This window comes from Carassius auratus, unplaced genomic scaffold (genome assembly GCF_003368295.1).
Source record: "Carassius auratus strain Wakin unplaced genomic scaffold, ASM336829v1 scaf_tig00024022, whole genome shotgun sequence".
Taxonomy (NCBI): Eukaryota; Metazoa; Chordata; class Actinopteri; order Cypriniformes; family Cyprinidae; genus Carassius; species Carassius auratus.
The window spans coordinates 21,832-31,252 of NW_020525313.1; the positions used below are offsets into that span (position 1 = coordinate 21,832).

The following is a 9,421-nucleotide window of genomic DNA, read 5'->3' on the forward strand; positions in this document are numbered from 1 at the left end:
GCTACTAGGCTACATCTACAGCGAAAGCTGAATTTCCTGGAACTTCATCAGTACTTGCTCACAAAGCCCTAATTTGAGTAAAAATAGCTAAAATTATTCGAACTTGGAGGTAAACATTTGCAATTCCTTACGTTTTTCTCCAGGGTAAAGAATTGTGCATTTTTTTTTTTTTTTTTTTTTTATTGAAGCTCTATTAATTATTATATTTATTCTTAAATAATTTGTAAGAATTTTTTTTTTTATTATAGTGAGATAGTGTTATTACAAAAGTAGTATTCCTTATTTAGTTTAATGTTTTTATTTAGAAATAATAATCATAGTCATTATTAGTTTTATTTATTTTATTTTATTACTAGTAGGATGAACATAGATACTAGCACAGTTTATAGATTAAATGTTACACCAGCTTTCCATACACAGACTGCACTCACTGCAGTGTTCGCTTCCGTGTAAAATATATATATGAACATAAAATACTAAGTGGAACCTAAATGATTTTTTAGAAAAGGAGAAAAACAATCAATAACAAATAAAAGACGAACATTTAGAATGTACATCAATACACTATAACTATATCATTTATAAATGGTTGTTAATCTGAAATTTAAATGTACTTTTCCTATAAATTAGTCAAGAAACACATTCATCCACTGTATACTGTAGCTGAACCACTCATTTTTGTAACTCTTCTGTTCTCCAACACTTTGGTTGACAGAATGAATTAATCAAGGCCAACTGCCAATAATGAATTTTTTTTTGTTGTTGTTGTTTTTTACAGTGTGGTATGTGATGCTGCAACCACAACTTTTAGATGCACAATAAGAGTAGCGCAAGTTCTCTGACCGTACCTATGCAGTGTGTTTACTTTGTTCATAAACTTGTATGTTCTCACAGGTTATTAACGACACTTCTTGCTCTGCACTGCAGTGATGACGTCCCTGGTAAGTGTCTCAGCATCTACAGTTGTGGTTGATTGGATTGTTCAACACAAATGCAAATTGTGCGTCATTTTAGAAATGATGTCTAAATTTTGAACTGTTACACTCATCATGCTGTACAGATTTGTTCAGTATTATCTGTCTCTCATTCCTAAGAGATTGTTCTTGTTTGCAGGGGAGCTGCAGTTCCTCTGCAACCGAGTATGTTGTGCGAGTATCTAAGTAAGATTTGTATTTTATCTATTAAAAAATTCAATTACAGACTCTACGGTGCTGTCAGAGAAAGCTGTTGATATCTGAATTCTGGTATTTTGCCCAACAGAAACACCAGTAAGAAATACAACCTAATGGCTTTCAATGCTGGTGATAAAGTCAGTTGCTCCACGTGGACTCAGGTAACAGTCATTATATACAGTATATCTACCACTTACTCTTCCATGCAATTTTTCCTTCACTGCATTTTTAAGTTTGCCTTCTCTTGAAGTCTCTGTATCTCTCTCTCTGTGTGTATATATATATGCAATGTTTAGACTCGTATGGAGTGTGATATGAGTAATAGGCGTATATACGGTGAAGAGGAGACTCAGGAGGGGGCAGCAGGCAGTGAGTTTGGAAAGAAACAGAGAGAGGAAGCACGGAGGAAGAAGTATGGTATCGTTACGAAGGAGTTCAAGCTGGAGGACCAGCCCTGGATCCTTAAACTTAATGGCAAGGCAGGAAGAAGGTACAAGTTTCTGCTTTTATACTTTCTGTGTTATTAACACTTTTATTGTGTTATATTTGAGTAAGTTTAGATACCAGTGATGCGCGGTTCAGTGTATAAATTGGGCCATGACAAAGCCAGCGCTTTGGTGATCATCTTTCATTTTTTCGGCAAATGCCTCCCACACTTTGCTCTTTCTATTTGTGTATTTGCGGAGCTTCCACTCCCCAGTCTTCACCTTTTCTCTTGCCGCCTCCATCTCTACCCGCAGACTGAGTAATGATGTGTCGTTCATGAACAAATCTTTCTCTTTGAACAAATCTTTTAGGTGAACGAATCGTTCTTGTTCATGTAATCCATCTGTGAACTGTTTCATCATGTCAAAGAATTACTCAACCTCGAGCCAATAGCCTTCAAGTATAACGTGAAGGAGCATGTGATTTGAAAAAGAAAATCTCGTACTGTGTTCATCTGAACAACTTATTTAGACTTTATTTATTGAATGCGATTATGCACACATTTTAATAAAGCCAAATCAGTTTTTGTCACAAGTCAACGTTCGTTGACTTAAGACATAACACATAAGACACTCTTTTTCACTACTTTCTGTGGCGTATTTCGTGTAAAATGAAGAAATGGTCACTGAACGAATCAGTGAACGAATCTGAATGAATCATTTTGGTGAACAAACTGAAAATGACCTTTAAGACTGGGCTCGTGCGCCATCTTCGCGCCAGTTATTCAGCCAATAAAGTGTAGGCCTATGTATTTCAAAATTGTGTCTAGTACTTTATAAATTAATGACCCGACCGTCCACGACCCGAATATCATAAAAAATATTTTTGGATGACTCATAACCACATTTTGGATCAACCCGCGCATCACTGTTAGCTACCCATACTTACAGTAAATCTTGATAACCCAATAAGTGTTGTTCTGTGTGAATGAATAGCACAGATTATTCTATTACACAAGCCAGCATGACATTAACAGTGTTTTCAGCATCTGCTCTCTAACTATCCAGAATAGGTTCACTTTATTTTAAGGTGTCCTTGTTACAGTGTAACTATACATTCAAATACTGAGTAATACTAATTAATTACATGTACTTACTATATAGTTATGGTTTGTCTTAGGGTTAATTGTATTTAATTATGCATAATGTTATTTTTTTTATTAATATATTAAGTACATGTAACGTGTAACAAGGACACCTTAAAATAGTGTTACTCCACCTTATTTTGCAATGTGGAAGCAAGCTGTGTTTTTTATTATGTGTTAGACTTGATTTATTAGCTGCTATTAGGAAAATAACTATAAGGTCAAATTATCTGCACTACGAACCAGTGTGTTTATGATTTTGATAATACATACAATTAATATGATAACAAATACCAGTTTGTAATATCAAGCAGAAATACAGACTGTAATATGCAGCCAAAATCAGAATCAGAATCAGAAAGAGCTTTATTGCCAAGTATGCTTACGCATACAAGGAATTTGTTTTAGTGACATAAGCTTCCAGTACACAGAGACAACAACACAAAACAAAAAGAAAAAAAAAAGAGATTTACAAATTGGCAAATAAATAAGTGTATAAACAATTGTGCTATAAATGATAATGGAATAGGGTTGAGTGAGATGCAGGAATGTTCTTGGATGGAGGGTTAACAAATAAATATAAGGATATTGCACGTTTATAAGCATAAGTAGGGAACATTTAACTGTTCATGAGGTAGATTGCCTGGGGGAAGAAAAATAACTGGAAGTGAATAAAACAAGAAACTTCACACAGTCAAAAGTGCCTGTGTCCACTCTTGTATCAAAAAGGATGTGGATGTGAACTGCTCTGAGAGTCGCTTCAAAAGCATTACACAACTGCATTTGATAAAAGTTATCGTCAGATACACGCAGAAACTCAGAGTTTCTCAAAGTTTGGTTTGACGTGAATATATGACAGAAACCCTGTCCTACTGTTCAATAGATTGTACTTCACAGAGTAATAAAACAATAGTAAAAGAGTGAACTGAAACAGTATTTTTAAGGAATATCAAACTATTTTCTATTCGTCTTTTAATTCAAACAGCCAATCTCTGTAATGCAGCACTTTTTTTTTTTTTTTGCCAAACATCAAATTACGTTTTACGTCAAACATCAAGTTTTAGTTTTAGGCATTCATTGATTACTGCCTTTTTTGGATAATATATTTGTATTGAAAGATAAAACACAGAATCCAAAAAAATAAATACAAATAAAACAAATCAGGGCACTATTACTGTTACAGTCTGAATAAATTAAAATGGTGAAGTCTTATGAATTCAATTGATCCATTTTGATGATTCAAATTTCATGAACAGTTTAAATGGAAAAAAACGGAGAAAAAAAAAATTACAGAAAGACCAGATTAAAATGTGTTTAAGAGATTATTTTTAATAGCCGTCAGCATTTTGTTGAGCGTCGGGTTTATGTTTCATGCCTTTTATGAGGACAGCACCTCATTAAACACTGCCATACTGTTCCTCTTTATCACTCAGATACAAAGGGGTGAAAAAAGGTGGACTCACGGAAAACGCTTCCTACTACATCTTCACACAGAGTGCATATGGGGCCTTCCGAGGCGTTTCCAGTTCACGGCTGGTACAACTTCACACCGCAGGCCAAGCACCGCACGCTCACAGCAGAGGAGGCAGAGGAAGAGTGGGGCAGGTTGAGTGTTTGCATTCATGACAACAGCTCTGATGGCTCTCCTGAGCAGCCAGTGTCAAATTATCATGAGCTTTAGACATCTCATCATCTTATTTTTCCATATAGGAGAAACAAAGTGGTGAATCACTTCAGTATCATGCTTCAGTGACGTCTCAGAGGACAGGAGCAAGGAGAGGAGGATGAGGAGGAAGGAGATAAAGGGGGAAAGAAAAAGAAGAAGGGAGGCAAGGGAGGAGACCTGCGGATACATGACTTTGAGGAGGATTTGGAAATAAGCAGCGATGAGAGTGACAGCAACAATGGAGACGGTGAGCAACGGCTCTGAGAACGAGGGGAGTGTCAAATGTAAGGCTTTTCTTACCAAAATGCCTTCTTTCAATGCAGATGATGAAGCCAAGTCAAAAGCTAAAAAGGACAAAGGCCCCAAAGGCAAGGGAAAGAAGAAGAAGAAAAAGGGCAGCGACCTGGAAGGGTTAGAGGATAGTGATGACGGTGACTTTGAGGGGTTGGAGGTGGACTACACGTCTGACCAGAGCAGGTGACTACACAAATCTTTACGTCCAGTTACTTTTGCCAAATACTCAGGGCCAGCCCGCGTCATAGGCGGTATAGGCAAATGCTAAGGGCGCCACTCATCCATATGGGTGCCAGAATGACTGAACAAGTGACATTTTTTTTTTTTTTTTTTTTTTTTTACATTTTTTTTATATATATATATATAATAGGCTACTATTTAAAAACCATTAATTCGAAATACTACCAAATAAAGCAAAAAAAAATATAAAAATCCGGCTCTTCAATCTTCCCCCGCCCATCGAGTGCTTGAAGTGCGTCAGAAACAGAGCGCGCGCATGATCAGTTGTTGGAAATTTGTTGTGTAGCGTTCCCGACGCCGCATCCAATGTAGACAGCACTGCTTTTGTTAACATACAGCTCGTAGAAACGGGCCTGGCAGCTCGCGCCAGTTCTAGACACGGTGAAAGTTTCCTGATTGTGACGGAAGGCCGAATTTACATGACACATTATAAATGAGCATAGTCTGCGATAGATACAGTGCCAAAAAGAAGAGAAGAGGATAAAGACAGAGGTAAAGAGATGTAGTGAAAGAACAATTTATTGCATAGGAGTAAGATACTATAATTCCATGGCAGTTATTTTTACCTTAAACTTAATGTTAGCAGTTGTTCTGAGTTCTGAGTCCCCAGACTGTGTTTTTGTACAATCATGTCAGTTTTAAGACACATTTTTTATTATCACTTTTGTATTAATGTTTTACTCTACAGTTGTGCAGTTTTGGGGGGATACAGTACAGGCCAAAAGTTTGGAAACATTACTATTTTTAATGTTTTTGAAAGAAGTTTCTTCTGCTAATCAAGCCTGCATTTATTTGATCAAAAATACAGAAAAAATGTGATATTGTGATATATTATTACAATTTAAAATAATTTGTTTTCAATTTATTATACTTTAAATTATCATTTATTTCTGTGATGCAAAGCTGAATTTTCAGCATCATTACTCCATTCTTCAGTGTCACATGTGACATCCAGTCTACCACATGATCCTTTAGAAATCATTCTAATATGATGATTAATTATGAGTGTTGGAAACAGTTCTGCTGTAATGTGTGTGTGTGTGTGTGTGTGTGTGTGTGTGTGTATACAGTGGGGATCGAAAGTTTGGGCACCCCTTGCAGAATCTGTGAAAATATGAGTAATTTTCAAAAAATAAGAGAGATCATACTAAATGCATGTTATTTTTTATTTAGTACTGTCCTGAGTAAGATATTGTACATAAAATATTTTAACATTTATTCCACAAGACAAAAAAAATGCTGAAATTATTAAAATAACCCCACTCAAAAGTTTGGGAACCCTTGGTTCTTAGTACTGTGTTCTGTTGCCTGATGATCCTCAACTGTCTTTCTGTTTTGTGATGGTTGTGCATGAGTCCCTTGTTTGTTCTGAACAGTTAAACTGAGCAGCGTTCTTCAGAAAAATCTTTAAGGTCCTGCAGATTCTTCAGTTTTCCAACATCTTTACATATTTGAACCCTTTCCAGCAATGACTGTATGATTTTGAGATTCATCTTATCACACTGAGGACATTTAAGGGACTCAAACACAACTATTTAAAAAGATTCAAACATTCACTGATGCTTCAGAAGGAAACAAGATGCATTAAGAGCTGGGGGGTGAAAACTTTTGGAATTTGAAGATCAAGGTAAATTGTACTTAATTTGTGTACCGGGAAACATACAAGTATCTTCTGTTGCTTACGAAGGGCAGAACTAAATGGAAAACAAAGATATTTCAACAAAATAAGACAAATTTGGCCATCTTCATTGTGTTTTCACCCCCAGCTCTTAATGCATCTTGCACAAATTGGTCAGGGCCGGCCCTGCAAATACTAACAGCCTTTTATCCAAAGTTTCTCTTCATGGTTACTCCAGTCTAGTCGTAATCATTCTCTCTTTGCTCCAGTTCTGAAGAAGAAGAGCCAGAGAAGACCAAGCATAATAAGGGAGAGGACGTCCCTGACGTGTGTTGTTGTTTTCTTGCTTTTCTACAGGAGTGTACTTCATTTAATTCTGATGTTTGATTTGAGACAGCTCCATGAAGCTCCAATGGCTTTTTTCAGGAATTGATGAAATGTCTGAGAGTGAGGAAGAAAACAAGAATGAAGAAGAATGGCAAGGAGGAAGAAGAGGAAGAAGGAAAGAAGACAACGGTGCAGGTGGAAAAGAAGAAGAAGAAAGATAAAGGCACCCTAATTTTGAACATTTTCTTTGTATTTGAAAGAGTTAGTCATGTTTGTTGGATACCAATAGGCACACCACTAAAAAAAAAAAAAAAATCAGTTCATATAAAATATATTTTTTATAATATAAAATCTTTTTAAAAAAATCATGTTTAAAAATAAAAATAGACATTCATAATTCTAGTTAAATGTAACAGTAAAATAATGTATTGAATTATTTTAAATACAACTTTTAACTTTTACAATTAATTTATAAGTGCCAATCTTCCAAAATCTCAAAAATGTTACCATTCTCTATATTTTTATATATCTTTTTTCCCGTTTTGTAAAAATCATTGTGTGTGTTGTTTCAGACAGCAGTGGCGAGTCCGACAGCTCTGAGGACAGTGATATTGAAGGAGAGGCAGCTTCAGCACTCTTCATGGTAGTAATGGCCTATGTTTGTGTGTTTGTGTTTTGGGAGAGATTTGAATGTTTTTTCATGTGTATATGGCACAGTGCTCTCTTGTTGTCTCGTAGTTCAAGAACAGGAAGTCGACCCAGCACGCCTTCTATCGACAGCGCTGCCACTTCCAGCACTCCTCCGTGCCGCTGCCAACAAACTGGAGCTAGGTGAAGCTCTGTGAAAAATGTTTCCTCAAATGAATTGCATGGTTAAGGCTATGGCAGTCGTGGCCAAAAATATCGGCCACCTTGGTAAATATGATCAAAAAGAATGTGAAAATTCATCTGCATTGTTAATCCTTTTGATCTTTTATTTGAGAAATGCACAAAAATGTATCCTTTCATTGAATAATAAGAATTTAAAATGGGGGAAATATCCTTATCGAAATAAATGTTTTCTCTAATACACATTGGCCACAATTAAGGACACCCTTTTATTCAATACTTATTGAAACCTCCCATTTGCCCAGTTTAACAGGTCAACATTTTCTCTTATAATGCCTGATGAGGTTTAGAGAACACCTGACGAGATCAGAGACCCATTCCTTCATCCAGAATCACTCCAGACCCTTTAGATTCACAGCTTCTCCTCTTCAGTACACTCCTCTCATTTTCTATAGGGTTTAGGGTCAGAGGACTGGATTGGCCAAAGCAGAAGCTTGGTTTTGTGCCCAGCGACCCATTTCTGTGTTGTTTTTGAGGTTTGTGTTTGGATTATTGTACGGTTGAAATATCCAAACATGGCCCATTGTAAGATTTCACTTACTGATATTTTATCTGTTGGTATTTGATAGAATCCATGATGCCATGTATCTAAACAAGATGCCAGGACCTCCAGCAGAAATATAGGCCCAGAACATCAAAAATACAGCAGTATATTTCATTGTACACATGGGGTACTTTTTATCCCTGTTTTCACCAAACCCATCTTGAGTGTTTGCTGCTAAAAAAAGCAATTTTTTTAGTTTCATCTGATCATAGAAGCCAGTCCCATTTAAAGTTCCAGTCATGTCTGATAACTGATTATGATGGAGTTTGTTTTTGAATGAGCTAGGATAATTTTTCTTGTAACCCTCCCTAACAATATGTGGTGATGTAGGTTCTGTTTAATCATTTTTGCAAGGTATTCTGAACCAGAGACTAAAATATTTTCTGCAATTCTCCAGCTGTGACCTTGGAAAGTCTTTAGCCACTCAAACTGACCTCCTGTCCTTAATTGTGTCCAACGAGAATTTGAGAAAAACCTTTATTTCATTATGGTATTCCGCCCCTCCCCCGGCACCCCCAATTTTAAATTATTATTATCCAATGAAAGGATACATTTTTGACTGTACTTGTTTGATTTATAGCATAAACATTGCAGAGAAAAATTAAATACAAAAAAATAATATTTAAATATTAAATACTGCATGATGTTATTGTGGCAAGAAAATGGCATGGAAATAAATTACAGAAAGTGGTTTTAAGAGCATATATATATATATATATATATATTATATATATATATATATATATATATATATATATAATAAACAAATTGCATTTTACTTTTATTTTATGTTGATCAATCATTTGTCAGGTATTCCAGCCATAAATGAAAATTCTCTCTTTTCACACACCCTCATGCTGTCACAGACATGTATGACTCTCTCTTCAGATGAACACAAAGATTTTTTTTTTTAAATAATCCATATAATGCAAGGTGTACGGAACTCGAAAAATTAAGCTTTAAAAACCAAACTCAGTGAACAGAGTAATGTATATCACTCGGTTGGTTAGTGTGTTGTCAAACTCTCCTATGAAGTGGCACAGGCATACTGTAAGGGGACTGTTGTTTACTTTTTTGAAGCATCAATTTTGTGAGTCCATAC

General features: G+C 35.7%; 1 pseudogene; it reads left to right on the forward strand.

Moving 5' to 3' along the window:
* The first annotated feature begins 861 nt into the window (after nt 1-861).
* On the forward strand, nt 862-7,732 carry LOC113078052 (general transcription factor IIF subunit 1-like; annotated as a pseudogene).
* Nucleotides 7,733-9,421: the final 1,689 nt, after the last annotated feature.